Genomic DNA, 19,763 nt, shown 5'->3' with positions numbered 1-19,763 from the left:
TTTCGATTCGATGTACTTTGGAGTAATGCCATAATGAACGAAATTTTGAACGAGATAAACATTTAATGATTATTGTAGCACTATCAATATTTCGTGTCTCCATATTTACCGTGTATTTTTTTTCGGTGTACCGAACGCAACGATATTCACGATGACGACGAAAACCCCCTTAGGCGGAGAACTTCGTCATCATTAAAGGAAGCGAAAAAGAATATTGAATAAACAGTACAGAAGACAAGACAGCGAACGGGCCCTTGAAATTAAACACGAGCATGCCGGCGAATCAGGTTACATGCATCGAATGCAAAATGTTTGTCTACATGGGCCACTGAAATTGCACTTCCATGCTTTGCTTTAAATGCACCGTAAATAGGGGAATTGTAAATTTGGCAGGTTTCGTTTTCTTATTGGCCGGGTTTTGCTTTCTGAGATTTGAACGCAAGATGCTTGGACAAAGAAAACCCCAAAACCTGTACAAGCCGTAATTTTCCCTTACATAACTATGTAATGACTATATAGTTGATATTTATTTTAATCGACCGTGAGGTCATGCAGGTCAACGACTCACAGCGTTTTTTTCAACTTCATTCTCCCGTGATTGGATTCGTTCATGTTTGTTGCCTCAATACAATACAGTCAACTCGCGACTCATTCGCAACAGCCAAAAAACGAAAACACAACATTGTTAGCTATTAGCTGGCCTACAGCACGGAACAAAGATAACCTATCCGGTGAAGCGCGGTTATCAGCTGATACTAACTGGGAGCCGACCCGGGTCGTGCCACTACCAGCAATCGAATCTATAGCAATAAAATTCACCATACTAGTGAGTGCCTGCCATCGGTTCTCACCATTCTCTCTACCACCAGCAACGACGGCTCAGTACTATTCCACCATTGGAGGTCACCGTAGAACACTGACTTACTTGCACAAGCTCGCTGCTTCCGGAATCTCTCCAAACACTACACACGGCCACTTTATCACTCCAACAACTCACCACCAGGGGAACCCGGATTTGCCGAAGAATCGCTGCACTGTGCCTAACGCTGGCCAGCACTGCTCATTTTATATAGTGAAAATCGAATTCGATTTGATGAAACAAGTCTACTTCTGTCTCAAGTCCAATTTATCCGCAGCGCGTAATATCATTCTTGACTCCATGTTCTGCGGCACCACGCGACTGTGCAAATATGTGTTCAGCAACGCTCCCAACACCAACGCAAGTTCCCGATATCCAATGCCGGACCTCGGGTAAGCTTTTACAACCGATATTGGGATCCACTGATAAAAATCGCCGTCCCAGTCAGACTGGTCTACTCCGCGCGGAGAACGAACATACAGGCGGGCGGTAGGGTGCGATAAACATACAGTGCGAAATATGAGCGAGGTGCCCCACGACCGATGGTTAGTCGCAGTTCGCTGTGCTACCTCGCGATGACGACTGAAGCGGCAGTTATAGCGCCGCTGGCTGAGGAGCGCAAATATGAGGATCCGCGGTTGAGGAAGAGTGAGTGTGTAACTTGCAAAACTTGTGCGGTGGGGACTGTCTACATGGGAAGGGAGCTTACCGGTTGGTGGCTTGGTATCTGTCGGGCGTTCTTTTCCATGAAGCTGTAGGTATCTGAGAACATCAGACAAGAAAGAAAGATACCGAGAGGAAGGCAAATATTTACGAATTTACAGCCGATTATCAGTAGGTTGAGTATGCTGCGGCGCGAAAATAAATCCTTTATTCCAATTTTAGTGCCCGTTCGAAGATAGATGGCAATTATGATATTAATTTGCTGGAGCAGAGCGCTTCTCCGAATAGGAGAGAAATGGAAAATATTTGTTGGGTATGTGAATAGGCAATTTTATTAGTTATGTTTCATTGTTTCGACAACGCATATGATGTGATTAATCAACAGTGTTTTGGTTTGATAATCTAAAGAAGTTTATGTACGTATGTCTGATGATTAAATAAGCTCCCCACCATGAATAACATAATTTGAAATAGTATTCTGATACATGTTCAAAATATGTTCTGATCATTATTTCCATACGATAAATGAAAAGAAAGCTCTAACGAGTGGCCACTAAATGGCGGGAATGGAAAGAATGACTTGTGAAGAAAACTGCAAAGAAGCACAGTTCAATATGTTATATAAAGAGTTGACCTACGTTTTTAAGCTTAGATTAATGAATAATATGGTCCGTGGTCCGTCGTGCGGCATGGACGGCTGCAATTTCCGGATGCTGCTTCTGATCCTATTGATGAGTTGCTTCGTGTTTTTGGCCTTCTAATCACCTTTGTATACAATGGAGCTTAGTAGACCAAACATCCTTTAACAGTTTTCGAAACATTTTCACGGCTAAAATTTTCCACCATGTACTTTTCTTACAATCTTTATTCGCTTGAAAGAATTGTACATGCATGCATTGTACGGCATGTTTTACACAACTGAACATTAGGTGCCAATGGAATGTATGGGGAAAAATGTCATCGACTTTCAAAAACGACATTGCTCACAAGTTTCATTACCTCATTACCCCAAAATATGACCCCATGCAAAATTTGAGCCCAATCGGACATGATTTAGGGGTGCCTAAAATTCATCAAAGTTTTGAAATTATTACCCATGAAAATTTTCCCAAGGGGGACCAAAGGAAAAGTCGAAAATCTAATTTTTGTTTTTGATGCCAAATGACTTAAAAAGCATGAAACGTCGAGATCTTACGTTATTTGAAAAAAAAAAATTTGAAAAAAAAATTTTTTTCTCTTAGAACATTTTTGGGACTTTTTTTGGGAATTTTTTCAGATGATGAAATTTTTTTTTATCGGATTTTAACACCGGACGATACACAAACGTTTTCGTTATGATTTAGGGGCTCAAAATTAATCATTTTTTTTCTCACAAGGGGTAAATTTTTTTTTTGTTTTTTGATGGGCTCAAAATGCATAAAACTTTGAGAATTATTTTTTTTTGAAAAAAAACTACTGTTTTGGGACTTTGAAAAAAATTCTTCCGGCGAAATCATCGATATTAAAACCGGATGTTACGCAAACATTGCATAAGCCCTAAAATATGCCCCTATGCTAAATTTGACCTCCATCGGACATGATTTAGGGGTGCTCAAAATCTTGCTATCAAAGTTTTGTATTTTTGTAACCTTTTTAGATCAGATTTACGGAGAAAATTATCAGATTGCAAGGCAATGTTTATTACACTGAGGTTTATTTTTACGCGGTTATTAAGTATTACGCGGTACCGCATGAATTCAAAACTCAACGTGTAAAGATCAAGTTACAAAAAAATCAAATCATGTCCGATGGAGCTCAAATTTTGCATAGGGGCATATTTTAGGGCTTAGGAAATGTTTGCGTAACGTCCAGTTTTTATATTCGATGAAAAATTGTTTTCGCCATAAGTCCCAGAACATTCGAGTTTTATTTTTCAAAGAAATAATTTTCTTTCGGCATCAAAAAACAAAAAAAATATTTCCCTCCTGTGGAAAAAAGTCTCAAAAATGTTCTAAGAGAAAAAATCGATTTTTTTCATTTTTTTTTTAAATTAACATCAGATCTCGACGTTTCATGTTTTTTAAGTCATTTGGCATCAAAAACCAAAATTCGATTTCGACTTTTCCTTGGAGAATTTTTTTTGGATAAAAATTTCAAAACTTTGATGAATTTCAGGCACCTCTAAGTCATGTCCGATTGAGCTCAAATTTAGCATGGGGTCATATTTTGGGGCCATGCAACTTGTGAGCAATGTCGTTTTTTGTAATTCGAAAATGTAATTTACCATTGCACCCTACTGAACATGTTGGAGTAATAGTGTGTGGACGAATATTCTTAAGGTTCATTCACATAAGGTAATATTTTTCTGAAACCATTAATTTTCTCATAGAAAAGTATTGAAGTATTGAAATTTCCGTTTTTAGTGGCCACTCGTTACGAGAGCATTCGGAGATTGACAAGAAGTATTGTTTGCTCATAAAAATTCGCTGCGTGCAAGGATCCATTAACGTTTCCATCCCAACGCTATATATAATCGCAGTAGCTCAGCGACAGCAGCAGCCGCGTCGCATGTGTTTGAGGGAAGCTCAACACCACGTGCGTAAGAATAACGCCTGTGTGCATCGGCGTGGTGAAACTGCGTTGCCGCCTTTCCCGGTGCACACCTGCATTGAAAACACGCTACGCACGGCTCAAATGAAATCTGAGATCAAAACTCAGATATGAACTAGATATGAAAACTAAAAATTGATAACTGTGAAATAAGAAGTAAGAACCAAGAAGCGAGAAATGAGAAATAAGAAGTTAGAATTGAGAATTAAAAAATGGGATGTGAAATAAAAATTATAAATGAAAGCAAAAATTATAAATGTATTGAAAAGTCAGATAATAAATAAGGATTATTCTATTTTCATTTTCACCATATTATTCTTTTAAACTTTTTCATTCTTTTATTTTCCCCCTTCCTGCATCCTTCTATCTGCTTCCTTCTGCATTTTTTCTTTTTCTTGCTTATCCCTTCTTCCTCCATACCTTTTCTTCCTTCTTACTTCCCTCTTCTTTCTTCTTTCATCATTATTTCTTCTATCTTCCTTCTTCTCCATTCTTCTTCCCTTTTTCCTCCTTTTTCCTTCTATCTTCGTTCTAGCTTAATCCATCTTCCTTCTCTCTTCATGTTTCTTCTTTTTTCTCCTTCTTCTTTTTTTCTTCTTCCTCCTTCCTTCTTCCTTCTTTCTTCTTCCTTCTTCCTTCTTCCTTCTTCCTTCTTCCTTCTTCCATCTTCCTTCTTCCTTCTTCCTTATTCCTTCTTCCTTCTTCCTTCTTCCTTCTTCCTTCTTCCTTCTTCCTTCTTCCTTCTTCCTTATTCCTTCTTCCTTCTTCCTTCTTCCTTCTTCCTTCTTCCTTCTTCCTTCTTCTTCCTTCTTCCTTCTTCCTTCTTCCTTCTTCCTTCTTCCTTCTTCCTTCTTCCTTCTTCCTTCTTCCTTCTTCCTTCTTCCTTCTTCCTTCTTCCTTCTTCCTTCTTCCTTCTTCCTTCTTCTTTCTTCATTTTTCCTTCTTCCTACTTCCTTCTTCATTCATCTTTCTTCTTATTTCTTCCTTGTTCTTTCTTCCTTCTTCGTTCATCCTTATCTCTTATTCTTTTTTCCTTCTTTCCTCTTTCTTCTTCTTTCTTTTTTTCTTCCTTCTTCTTCTTTCTTCTTTCTTAATCCTTATTTTCTTATTTCTTTATTTTTCTTCCTAATTCCTAATTTTTTCGTCATTTTTTCTTCTTTCTTGTTCTTTCTTCCCTCTTCTTTGTTTCTTGTAATTTATTTTTTCTACCTTCTTCCATTTTTCTTCGTCTTCTTTATTCTTTGTTTATTCTTCATTCTCATCTCTGGCTTCGTATGCCTTACTACTCGTTATCTCACTTATCACTTCTCACCTATCACATCTCACTTCTCAAATCTCACCAAAAACTTCACACTACTCATTTCTCATTTTCCACTTATCACTTCTCACTACACACTTCTTTCTTCTCACTATTCACTATTTACTTCTCTAACATCTCGTTTCAAACTTCAAACTAATTACTCACACTCGCTTCTGCTTTCACGTCACACACTTAATAAAAAAAAACACGTTTCAACTATTCGGCCCAACGGCATTCAGCCAAATGACCCTTGACCTAAACCTAGAAGTCATTTCATTATTTTTCTTCTCCAATATACCGGAAAAAAAGTCTATTGATATCTCAACAGTCATGGTAATTAACCTTCACAATTCGAAATATTTATATTTGATTCCTTTTTTTTTGTACAAAAAAAAAAACCTTTCTTGAAACGGATATAAACTTTTGTTAAATCATATTTTTCTTTTTATTTCAATTCGTTTACTTGATAGGCTCATGCGTGTTTGAGCCGAAGTAAGTGGGACATAGACTTACATAGACATAGGGGTAAGAATTTAGGTCTAAGGTTGTGGCGTAGCCAGAAAATTGGTGGCCGGGGGGGTGGTTGGTTATGTCCAAAACCACCCTCGTGGGCCGTGATCATGGTCTCTACATCTCGATGTTCTATATCTCGATATCTCTCCCTATGTCGATGGTTTCCCCAGTCCCTTCAATCTACATACATTTGAGCTTTCTACATCTCGAATACCTCCCTATCTCGATATCTCTCTATCTCGATGGGTTCTGATCATATTTTGTTCAGAATTCACTCTCCTTATGACGATATCTTCAAATTTTTAGGCTACTAGACCATCTTTGGACATCAAAAACAAAAAAACGACATTTTTGTTTTGAGGTCGTTTTTCATAGCAACGAGCTATTTTGGATCTAGTACCCATTTCAATTTTCCTTCCATTCCTCGATCTCTCCCTATCTCGTGGTCCCTTCAATATCGAAATGTGGAGAGGCGACTGTAGTTCATATTTTTCTGTACTTCGAGAAATTTTAATAGTAGTTTGTGCAACTAGTTGCAAAACGATGATTTTTTCAGCACGAGTTGTACTGCCGCTAACCGCAAGTCGAGCACATCTGTATATGGGCCGCCATATACAGATGTGCTCGACTTGCGGTTAGCGGCAGTGTACGTAAATACTACGAGTGCTGAAAAAATCGAGTTTTGCAACTAGTTGCACAAACTACGCTCGGTTTCCATACAAAATGGCCATATTGGGAAGTCAATATCTCGATTCTTAGCGATTCGATTGGGTTGATTTTTTGCCAGTAGACCTAATATGACTTGAATTTTTATTCGATGAAAGTTACATTTAAGCATATATAGTGCTTATACGCGTTTCTGTTGAAAATAATTATAAAGACAGTTCCGTTGTATGGAGCTCCATATGTCTTTATAATGTGTCTTTATAATTATTTCCAGATTTTGAAGTCAAAATCAACAGAGATGTATAAAATTTACTCAAAGATCGAAAGTTCAAGTTAAAAACAGGTGCCTAGTAAAATTTCAGCCAAATCGAATCGCTACGAATCGAGATATCGATCCTCAATCATGATGAAAATGTATGAAAATCATGCTTGTCTTTATACTTATTTCCGGCGGTATATTCTTCTACACGCCCTTATCTGGTAATCTGTTGGAGGTGTTTGCAGTTTCACCTCTTTCAAGCTCCTCACTAAGTGTTTTACGCAGCTCATTTTGCTTGAAGGCAGGCTATCTAACTCCCTTAGCCTAAAAATAGCCACCATGTCCCGGACACAGTGTGCAGATAGACCGCTGTCAGTTGCATGAGATGTCAACATTCGTCAACAACACCAATGATTGTAGCTTGATAATTGAAAATATCCATAACAATAAAAGAGCAGGATTTATTTTTAAATTCGGCTGAAGCTTTTCACGGTGAAATAAAAGACAAATTGTTGTTCTCCATGTAAGTAAAATCAAAATTGATCATGTAGATAAGTTTTGAATCAATGAAACTCATTAGTCATATTTAATTAATATTCCCGATTAAAGTTGAATATTGAAGAAAGCTGAATTTGGATGTTTTATGATGTTAAGCTTTTTTAGATTTGACGTACGTTGCTCGGCGCTGGTGTTGGTGTTGCTACGCTAAACATGAGCTCTTAGCATAGGCTGCTTGAAAGCCACAAAAGCTTCCTGGTTTGCCTTTTTCATTTTCCAACTTTTATTTCCGTATTGTGCATTTATACCAAAACTGTTTGTATAACGCTGATAAACTGGCAGCAAGGCCCACTTCTGACGAGATTCACACGGAACAATGAAATAAATATGCAGCACTTCACGGTGTTATCTGTCACAAAATCGACATCGACATCGTTGACAATGTCGCTGGCACCAAATGGAAGCTCGGAAGTCGATTTTCACACTGCCGAACGCTCTTACGACAATGTGTTGGTATCAATCTTAAGTTTAGTTTTGACGTTCATGATTTCGAAAGTGAGTTCGGAAGGCAAAGTAAGCAGCATTTGATTTCCGCGAAACATGGGAAGAAGGATAACAATTTTTCGCACCATCACTGGTGCCGGAGTTTATCGCACTGAAATTTATTTGGATGAAATAGATGGTGGAGAGATCTGTTGGCGCGTGAGTGAGTGAGAAATCCGAACCCTGCGGATAACCATTGGCATTCCGCTTTCAGAGATATGAAACGGCTACCCGGTTGAATGACGCCAATCCTGTTTTGAGAATTAATACTAAAAGTTTGATCTTAAACGAATTTTAAAAACGCCTTATTTTTGACATACTTTTGCTTCAATTGCTTTTCGGCGAGACCCCTAAGCTGTCCTTGAAGACCGAGCTCCTCGGCCTTTCTTCTTTCTCTCTTTACAAAGTACCCCCACTGGCTCTCGGGACACTTGACGACAATAAAAACAATATTCGGAACCACACTTTAAGTTTATTGCTTCGGAAATCGATTGGTGATTGCAGCAAGTATACATGTTTGAAAAAGTCCAAGGTGTCTGATAAAAAAATTAGGGGTTCATCGCTTTTGTTTTTATTTTCTACGTTAATGTAATTAGCATGTGTTATATACATATGAGTTTGAATACTACGTAATAAATGCAATTTGATGATTTTATGCCCCGTCAGTGTTTTCAGGGGAACATGGGCGTCTTGAAGGGCAGGATAGATAGGAATATTGAAAATGTTCATCATCATATAAGATACGAAAAATGGAGACGCCTTGTAATTGTCTATTTTCTTCGCTACCGGACAGCATTATTCGATTTTAAAGAATGCGGCGAACAGACTTCCGACGTACTGCATATAAATTGATAATTTTCAACACTCCTCCTCATTATGTCAAACGATGAGGTCGGAAAATGTCGCTATATAAAATGAACCCGAAAATTTTCCATCCTACATTTCGATGTTCCTATGACTGATGCAAACTCCTCTTTTTATGCTGTAAATTCATATGCTTCCGGTGCCATGTGAGGGCTGATTTATTTCAGCCTTCATTAAATTTTGAAGCGTCAACATCCAAACCAAGTTGACACCTACAACGATGGTAAGGCGGACGAGAACGACATATCATCATCTTCATCCTTTTTTTGATTTTTTTTTTAACAATATAGTTAGCTGATGCCATATTTAAATTTAAAAAAATCTCAATCATATCGATAATATTCACATTTCAAAAAAGTGATGATATTTCGTTGCCGGAAAACTCACGAGGCAAAACGCCTTTGAGCAGGCAGCTATTAGGGAACAACGTACCATGCGTCGGCACATCAGTATTCTGGTATGGACAATGCGTGGAGACGTGTAGTACATTGTAGGTTAGTTCCACTAGGGCGTTTTGCCTCGCCGAAATGTTAGCTGTTTCATCAAAATAAGGAAAATTCCAGTTTTTCCTACATTCCTATCTATTATTTTGACACTTTTTTCGCCTAACTTACATAATTTTTTTACGTCTAGTTTTCTTAAGGCTATATCAAACATGGTACATATAAGTGAATATTCGAAAGGCGTTTTGCCCCGGGGGGGCGTTTTGGGGCCTTTTCCCCTAGTCAGAATGAAAATTTCCGATTTATAGGGAAAATATATGCTTGGATAGCAGCTCTTGTTCGTGCCCCTTGGTCAAGATAATTCAGTCCCATTTGAAGAAAAAATGTGAATTACTATAAATATATTGATCTATGTGACCAAGTAGTGAATATTAGAATATGAAAACTAATGAAGCTACTGGAACGAAATTTGACATGTGAAGGGTTTGAAAGCAAGACAAGTTTATGTGGGGGTTCGAGATCCTCGATAGCAAAGCGCACCGGGTCAAAGCTAATTTTCTATACACATAAAAATGAATGTCTGTCTGTCTGACCCTTATAGCCTAGGAACCAATCGGCGTGAAAATTTGTATGCAGGGGAAGGATCTTTAAGATACAAGGTTAAAAAATTTCAAACTTCCATTTCCTTCCACTATAATCACTAATGTATCATCAGATACGTATTTCGTTTTCTACTTGAAAACTTCTTCAGTGTTTTGTTATCGACAGTCGATACTGAAGAAGTTTTTAAGTAGAAAACGAAATACGTATCTGATGATACATTGGTGATTATAGTGGAAGTAAATGGAAGTTTGAAATTTTTTAACCTTGTTACATTTTCCCCTAAGACCCTCAATATTAATTATTTCATTAATTATTTCACGATCTTAAGATGTCCCGAGGCCCCTCACACTATTGGGAAGGGGGGCTTCCACACATATGAAACAGAAATGTCTGCATAACTCGAGAGCTAATCAGAGAATAAATCAATTTTAGGCGAAACGAAGTTCGTCGGGTCTACTAGTGTAAAATAAAAATGAAAAATTAAATTTAGGAGGACTCTAAACTATGTTAGTTTTAGAGAAATCATTCTTTTTCATATGTATGTACCGTGCTGCAGTAATTACATTGCCTATTTTTTTAACAACTTAAATTTAAAAAATAGTTTTATATTGTAGGTAATCAATGTATAATTCGCCAAATACTAGATAGATCACTAAGACATAGTATTTTCATCATAATTTTGAAAGCATCACATTTTTCGAATGTCATAAACTTACCTTTTAAATAAGGATCGAAATCGCAATCATGTATACATACAGAACATACATACAGAAAACTATTGACTGCTGTTACTCTATTTCACCCAATTTCCGTTCATCGTGTACAACACATTCTATGCTTTCTATATGTGTCGAATGTTTTCCTCTCTCGCGCTCAAGTCAACTACGCTCGCGAGCTTTGTTTGGTATCGCACGTGGAAAACGTCAGCTGCGCCCCAACACCATCAACGACGAAAATGCTACTCCGGTACGAACCCTCGCACACCCGTCCACCCTAGCAACCAACGTGGGGACAGCCAACAGACAAAACAAACTGTGGAGAGAGAGAATCGATTCCACTCACTAATTCACTAACATCCTTCATACTTATTCATCACAAAATTTCACGATTTATTGTTGACCCTAACGATGTTCAACATGATTTATTTCACTGTCACCCGATCGAAGGAAAAATTGGTACCATTTTCCAAGTAATCATCAATACGTAACCCGACAATGAATGCAAACAGTGACAAAACGGTGACCGAGACTACAAACTTGACAGTGAGCGGGTCTGATATGTGGACTGTCCGTCTCAAGATCAGAGAGTTTTCCACGACCTTCTCAATGAGTTTCACTGTTGCGTCGGTGTGCTCGGCTGAGAATGATTTACATAGTGTAAAGCGGGGAAACGTTCGCAATCTGAGATTGGCAGAATATGCTTCAAATGATTTTTTTTAAACTTTATTAAGGTGTTTTCTAATTATTGAGTGTTATTGTGTTGAGTTATTGAGCTCTTTTAGTGAAATATCTTCAACTGTCATAAGACGAGACACTGGAGACAGCCTTACAGTGAATGTCGAAATAGGTAAAATGGAAATTTAATGGATTTGTACTAACTCATTTTATGACAGGAGAATATAATTTTAATATTCTATTAGGTTTCAGGATTACAGACCAAATAATGATCTTATCATATACTTAATGGCAATGTATTTTTGATAAGCTACTTTATATAATTCTTCAATCGAAATATGTGTGCTTTAAACTTTGCTGTAAAAAAGTAATAGGGATCGGTATTAATAAAAATTATGTAGAGCTTTTCGGTGGAATATCTTCACTTGTTATAAGATTATTGCCAATGACTAATATGACTCCCCCTCAAAAATTAGTAATTTTCCATAAAAATATAAAAAGCAATAAAACTGAGAATTTTTCATAGATGACTCCGTCTTTAAAAGCGTTTATTTTCCATGGAAAACTTAATAAATTTTATCTTTTAGTACTTTATTGATTTTTTTTTTATTTTTCTATGAAAAAAAAAATTAATTAGATTTTTTTTGTGGATTAACATTAACGATTTTAACCAAATTTGGATCAAATATTGTCTGTCCTAAAAAACGATTTTAGTGGACAAAGACATGGGGTTAGGAATGCTCTTTGGAAAAGAAGGGGGGTGTAGGGAGAGGCATATTGTTTGATTATCAATCAATTCAAAGTAACTAACATTCTTCATCTTAAGGAGACGGCGATAGGGTGGTTAGAAATGCTCTTTGGAAAAGGGGGAAAGTGTAAGGGAGGGTTATTTTTTAGTTATCGATCAATTCAGTGTAACTGCTGAACCCGTTTACCGATGTCCACCAAATTTTAAACCTATATTCTCTGTCTAAAGAAGACGATAGTAGACTGGTTAGGAGTGTCATAGATGAATGAGAGGGAGGTTATATTTATTAAACGAACAGTTTAGTATAACTTTTTATCGCATGGGTCAAGTTAAAACAAATTTGCAACACGTATTCTCTTTCCAAAGGAACCGATTATAGAGAGGTTTGGATGGACTTTTAAAATGCGGGAGGTTATTGCGGTTGGATATTGTTGGGAATTCCTCAAAAATAGCAAGTCTTTGTCCATAACATTTTCCCGGAAATAACATTTCCCCAAAAATGACTTAAACGAAAATTATATCTCCCGACAATTATACTTCCAAATGAATCTGCTGTTTGCTGTCATTACACAACCCACGTACCAGTGAAACAATGTATTTGTTAACACCAAACTCATCCAAAATCTTTTTTCTTGGACATGATTTTGGTTGAACCGAACGGATCCACATTTGGTCGCTCCTAGGACACGCAGAATCAACAAATTTCTCCTTCAGTTGGGAAATCATCTCTTCGAAGACAGCGGCTCCAAGTCTTATACCATGTGTAGCTCCTTAAGATCGCACCATAATGAAGTAGCTTCTCGGTAGGGATGGTTAACAATTGCGTATTTAAGCATGAGCATGAGCATGATGACCGTGCATTTCGTAGTTGCTACTCCGTGATCGACCAGGACAATCGCAATTGTACAGGGAACCAATGAATGGAAGCATGGGATTTGCACTCCAACCTCAATGTGCGCAGTCCGAAAGTATTTTGGAAGATCGATAATGGCGCTGGTCACGTCTCACGGTCATCGGTTATGGATCATTTATCGGAAGGAATTGATGCAAGCAGAGAACACCTCTGCACTCGCTACGAGTTCCTGCGGAATTTTATTGGAATCTGGGGGTAGGTTTTATGGCAGAGGTTCGTCTTGGTTAACGGGTTGCTAATGTAATAGTAATGAAAGGGTGGTGTAGTATTTTAAATAGATGCCAAAACGAACGCTCGAATTCTAACAGTTACCTGCTAGAACTAATGAAGTTATAGTAATAGGGATAGAAGATACAAACGGTATGAAACCCCATTTCCAGTTCTAGCGATTGCTGGAATATGAGAAATATATGAAAAGATACAAAGTAGGACAATGGAACGGGGCCTGGGATTGAACCCACGATCTTCTGCGTATGAGGCAGAAGCGGTAGCCATATGACCACCAAGCCCGTTGGATGGTTAACAATTGCGTATTTTGATCAAAACATGCTCCAAGAAATTGTTCAACAATTCCAGGAGGACGCATCTCCAATTTTTTTCTAAGGAATTAGTTTCAGAATTTAAAATTGTCGAAATTGCAAAAAAAATCATAGGCGGTGAAGTTCTAAACTGTCTTGCTAATAAAGACAAATGTCTTTTTTATTAGATTCTGAGCAATCACGATCGTCCCTGAAAACATAGTTGTAGCCTGTCAATAAAACGGCTGTTGTAATGGTTCGAAAAGTGGAATGTCTTCACTTTTAATAGGACGAATTTAGTACTATTATATTTAATTCCACCATGTTGTAGGGAAGACTGGGAAGACTTGATGTCCTCTTCTCACTTCCGGTATTACACAGCCAAAAATGAATAAACTTACGCGGTTTTTGCACAGACTTTCTAAGAAACATATATATTAACTTTACTGATGTGAGACAGTCTTTAATTGTTGTTTTTATGTGCTGTTGAAAATCGAATTTAAAAATATTCGGGAGGAATTGATCCCTCTCCAAGTACTTGCTTTGATAAAAGTAGAAAGGTGATCTATGATTTTTTAAATATTTTCCCTCCAAAGACGTAGATTTTTCGATTTGATACGCGTAACGATTTTCTTATATCGAATTTGTCAGCGCATGCAATTTTAGGATTTGGGGAGACTTGATTCCCATTCTATGATATCTACCTACTCAATATATTTTTGCGAGCCAACCCTTCATCAAATCAAGTACAGAAGAACTCACATTCTTGGTATTTGGTATTGCTGGCTTCATTTATTCGGACCGACTCGTTCGCCATCCTTGAGCCACTTCGAGTATTCGTCTCGTACCTTTGGAACTGTCCCGTGAGGCAAAGAGGAGGGCTTCTTTTCCGCCATTATCGGCTAGCACTTCCTCCCCGCTACGACTTGGTATGACGATCCGATGGTGTCCTCTGCGGACTCGTACGCCATGCTGCAGCCTTTCCGAGTATGTTGATGGACTCGGTCGTCGGCGCGCATAACTGGCACTGTCCCCAATAGAATAGGATGAGGGAAGGGGGTTGGATCACACCAACAAGATGAAGTATCCCCAAATGGCGGGGCACTCTACAATTCCGGAATTTACTATTTAGCTCGGTAGATTAAGAAGAACGACCCTCTATCTTTCGCCATCACCGTTTAACCCCTCGTTTTTTCCTATTTTTTATCTTTCAAGGCTCGATAATCATGGCGTTCTCTTTGCTACCAAGCTGAAGCCGGAAGCGAACTCTAGTGATGAGGTTTCAAAATCCTTCAGGTAGCGTTAACTACGTACTGCACAGTGGGGGGACAAAACATCTAAATACGGAGAAAACTGGACTACATATGCGCACACTACTTGTTCTGTTTAAACATTTCACGACGTAAAATCCAAAGAATATCAAAAACACTCAACACTTACACAAATTAATGTTTTTATTTTATATTTTTGCTACATCAGTTCAGGACTTGCGATTTGGGCGTAACTTATTTTGTGAACAAACATTGTTTTGCGAATTCCATAGAATGCAAGACTTTTTGTTCAAAACTAATTCCCTCCCGGGCAGAAGCTATGAACAGAATAACAAAACATGATATGGACTTGATTGATATAAGAGATAAAAGAACAAGCAACAATATCAAAAATTTGCACCGAAATATCATTTAAATATCAAGATATGCTATGGATAAGAACAAACTAACACATGATATTGATCACTTCTTACAAATAGCATAACTTGATCTTCTTATGATATTTTAGTGCATTTTATTTTAGTCTGATCTTTTATCTCTTATATCAATCATATCCATATCTCATTTTGCTATCTTATCAACATTTGATATTATTGAGCTATTTTCGTCTACTCGGGCTTACCTGCTAGAGAAAAGCCTATTCTATCGGTTACATACCGTGGTTTTCTCAGGAAATGCTTGCTTTAGCAGGAATTCGTTTTCCAATGTTTGTTTACAAAATAAGTTACGCAAAAATCGCAAATCATTCCCGATTTAGCATATTCATAGCATAGCGCTGTGAAAAGATGAAAGTATTTGGTCATTGTTGGGAGCAGTTGTTCAAATTGTGTGAGGCCACTTAAAGACTCGTTAGGAGGGTCAAAACAAACAAACCGTCCTGAAGAATCAATACGGTTGTCAATCCAGAATATAACTCACCACAAAACGATCATTTATCTGGAGGATCTATACTAAAAACACGCTAGAACAAAACTTCTTTTGTTTTCGGTAAAACAGGGAGGGTCAAGTCTTCTCACATTCCCCAAATCTTTGCAGATACGCATTTTGACCTCAACTTTAAGGCCGACTTTAGTGTCTCTATCTCTAGATATCAATGTTGTTGACTCGAAAACGAGTAAAGTACGAGGCACTAAACTCGCCTTATGACAGGATATAAAACTTGGGAATGCTTTCTAGTAGTTACACTTATGTATACAGTGCCATGTAAGAGGGTCCATGTGATGGCATGTGCTGTTGAAATGCCAAAAGCTCCAGTTTACAAACGTAACAAAAACGAAAAAAGATGAGCCATAGAACCAATAGTTGATTGATCATATCATAATTGTTTGATATCCTCTCGGCACTGTGGCGCCTGAAAAAAAAATAGATGGGTGTAAGTCACATTGCCAATAAAAGCAAAATTAGCATAAACTTTTTATCACTAACCAAATAATAAACATGTTTGTTCTTACAATTAGCATCGTTTCTATGTACAATCCGATATGTTATCATTCGCGCTTTATTTGTTTTCGGTATCTTCTGGTTACTTGAAATCCAGCTGAACATGTAGGAAAATGGGCAAAATGCGAAAGATAAACTTCCGATGGGATTGTTTCATTAATTGCAAGCAAGAAAAATACACACTGCGACTGTATCAATAATGTCGAATGGCGGTAGAAAGAGCTCGAAAAGCGGAATGCTTGTAACCTGGTTAAAAACATTTAGACGGTTTTTTCTGCCCTTCTTTGGGTTTTTTATGAACTATGTTATAAGCAAAATATGTGCTATTTGGTCCAATCAAAGTTAATTGCCTAATGCCTATGTTCCAGGTATTAAACCACCAGACTTGGATATTTAATTACAATATTCTGAAAACTCAGATGTGAATGTATACATTATGTGCAAGATTTTGACTTGAAAAATTTATTGGATCAATACAATCAACACAATTGCTATGAAGAATGTGTGTAGCCGCCAGACATTCTAAATACTCACGCTCCTCTAATGTGAACGTGTATTATACACATGGGTTGGCTTGACAAATGGATTGTGAGTGATTCGATTATGCGTCCAATTTGGGAATCTCGGGCTCATTCAGTAGCCGCTTTGCGAAGGCCGAATGAGGTCCTTCGTAATTTAGTTGGTTAAAGCACCAGTCTTCCGTACCGAGGGTCGGGGGTTCGAGTCCCATCGAAAGGAAAGTGGTTACCTCTAATACATTTTTCAAATCAAAATCTTCCACGTAATCTACATTTTTACATCTGAGTTTTCAGAACATTGTAAGCTATATCATGCCAATACCTGCTCTTCGAAATACATAATAAAATTTTAATGCAGTAAAAATACTATTCAAAATAAATAAAACCTCTTGTATGGGAATCAAAATTTCATCTTATGTTGTGAAATTTCGAATCAAATCAAATTGGCAATCCGTTAACCAAGACGGACCTCCATCAAAGAACCTACCCCCATATTCACAATTCCGCATGAACTGGTAAGTACAAAGATTTTCTCGGCTTGCAATGGACAAGTCATTACATCATCAATTCCTTCTCAACCCCGATAGACCGTGAGGACATGGCCAGCGCCGTTATCGACCATTTAAAATACTAGAGCTCTCGTACTGTGCACATTGATTGTTGCAATTGCGATTGTTCAATCACGGAGTAAGAACTACGATACGCACGATCATCATGCTAATGAATACTCACTAGCTGTATGTACCCGGCCTAGCTCTGAATTGTCAGCTCGATTCACGGTTGCTGTTACAATCGGAAAACTATAATACCAGTTGAACAACAGGGTCATTGTGCTTTGTTATGGATAGGTATATTATTACCAATTGCTTAAAAGCAGGCAAAACTCACTTTTAAAAATATTGACTCCCCTTATGAACTCTCGTTGTATTCTAGAAGATGATGATTCCGGGGAAAAATTTGCTTTCTGGGAATTGATAATTTCGGGAAATATTATATTAAGGGGAATTTTATTTTCTGCAAATTGTGATTTTCAAGAAAATGTCATATTCAAGGAATTATTTTCAATGAAATGTCATTTTCGGGGAAAAGTCATTTTTGGGGAAATGTTATTTCCGGGAAAATGTTATTGTCGAGGATTTGGTATTTTTGGGGACGTCAAGAAATTGGTTATTGCGAAATTGTCCAATTTCATAGAACCCCAGCAAGGACTAAAGAATTTAAATATGTCCAATGTCAATAATGCGTAACGTCCTCTTCTCAATGACCGTCCCACCCCTCTTTAATCGACTACTAAGGATAGAGAATATGTGTCCCAATATTGATGGGAAAACAAGGGCTGACTTTGCAAGTTTAAGATATAATAGCTTAGCTTAGCTTAGACTGACTGTACATATCAATGGTTGCTACTCCGTGATTGATCAGAGCTGATGCGAATTGCACTTCGATCCAAGTGAATAGTGGTTAGGATTGACCATCCAGCAACTCCCAAATATTGATCAATAACGGCGCCGGCCAAGTCCTTACAGTCAGTTGGGAAAGGGAGGGAAAGTTAGTGTGTGATTATTGTTGCTACTAGAGACCGAGAATACCTCTGCATCTCCACAATAACCACGGGAAGGAAGTTGTGTTAGTTGGGTGGGGTAATCAGAAACATAGATCGGGATTCACCATGGAAAGTGATGTGACCTCTGCAACTTCTATTTTACTAATACGGATATTTTTATATGGAATATGGTATTTGCATTTCATATCTGTTGTCTTAGAATAGGTGTTCAATTGTTTATTCATCGCGAGAATAAACAATTAATCGCTCAAAGTGAGTGATTATTCATTTGAATCTGTACTAAAACGCCAATCTCAGGTCATTAGCAAAGATACATTAAAACGTGACTTTTTACCGTCCTGTGCAATTAGGAAAACATTACTGAAATATACTTGCAACGAGTAGGTAGGGGAGGTGGAGGTAAAACGGACAGGGGTCCCGTTTGAGCTATAAATGGTTACATATTCGGCACTCTATCAAGTGGATCTTATTGCTTGTTTCAAATAATGAGTACGAAATGTTTTACTATATTCAAATAATAAAAATTCTCTGTTTATTAGTGATTTAATGTAATCTTTGGCTGAAATGCAGTTTATGTGCAGTATTTACAGAAATCGGCAAAACTAATCCGCACGATTCTCGAGGATATTTAACTTAGTCTATTCAATGATTGTGTAGGGGTTGAATTGATGATTTATCTCAAAATCTATTGGGAAAATTGTTGTCATAACTGAGAAGAAACAATCTGAAAACTCAGGATAATATTGCGAAGGTTATTTCCGAGAAACTATTATTCTACGGCAACATTTCTGAATCAATGTTTTAATTAATATTGAAAGTATTTATTAAGAGCATAAGCATAACATTGTCTCACTATTCGTAGTTCAGAAAAATATATTACTTGAATATGAATTACTTGATATATTATTTGAAATACGTATCTGCAAAGATAACGAAAATTAACTGGTGGAATTAAATGGACAGTACTTAATTCGTCTTAGACGGTTTATTCGTAGTTGCTACTCCATGGCCAGAGCTAGCAAAAATCCATAGGGACCAACATATGGGACGTTTCGTAAACTTTAATTCTAAGAACTTGAAACAATGAGTGCAATAGGTTTTTCATAAGTAACATACCGTCGTGCGGGGCTTTTTTGAAAAATCAGGGGCTACTTTGGACATTTTAAAACAAGGATTATAACGAAAATTATTATAAAATTGTCATTATCACCAATCGGGTGTCTTGTTGATAGTAGGATGGCAACTTTCTGTTTCAAATTTGGTTTTTTTTCCGTTTATTTTTTTCAAAAAATCAACAATCCAAAGTAGCCCCCGGAGTCAAAAGAATCTCCGCACGACGGTATACAGATAACTATAAGAGAAGGAATTAAAGAAAGCATAGAATAGTTATGCTTTCACGAGCCCTACAAGAGGTTTTATATTTGGTCATTTGATAGCTGTAGTTTATTGATTCATCGGAAATTAATTGTTAAAAATTCAATTATTCAAAATATGCATTATAGGGTGTTAAACCACTCCAAAGAAAATAACTCTCTCCCACGATCTCCTACACTCGGAGGATCGCAGATAGATTAAAGGCTAAGTAAATGGAGACCAA

At 37.4% G+C, this 19,763-nt stretch overlaps 1 protein-coding gene across 4 annotated transcripts in view; it reads right to left on the bottom strand.

Moving 5' to 3' along the window:
- LOC134225943 (prestin-like) overlaps positions 1–11,049 on the bottom strand; it is a 71,969-nt gene extending 60,920 nt beyond the window's left edge. The window contains exon 1 of one of the 4 annotated variants that reach the window (XM_062706398.1): positions 10,517–11,049. The gene's annotated coding sequence lies outside the window, so the exon portion shown is untranslated. Of the gene's footprint in view, positions 1–568; positions 708–925; positions 1,447–10,516 lie in introns of those variants that run through there. The other 3 variants (XM_062706397.1, XM_062706400.1, XM_062706399.1) reach the window with 3 other exon arrangements.
- Between the last annotated feature and the right edge of the window lie 8,714 nt (positions 11,050–19,763).

Source organism: Armigeres subalbatus, chromosome 3 (assembly GCF_024139115.2).
Source record: "Armigeres subalbatus isolate Guangzhou_Male chromosome 3, GZ_Asu_2, whole genome shotgun sequence".
Classification (NCBI taxonomy): Eukaryota; Metazoa; Arthropoda; class Insecta; order Diptera; family Culicidae; genus Armigeres; species Armigeres subalbatus.
This window is presented reverse-complemented; position numbering and strand designations above follow the sequence as displayed.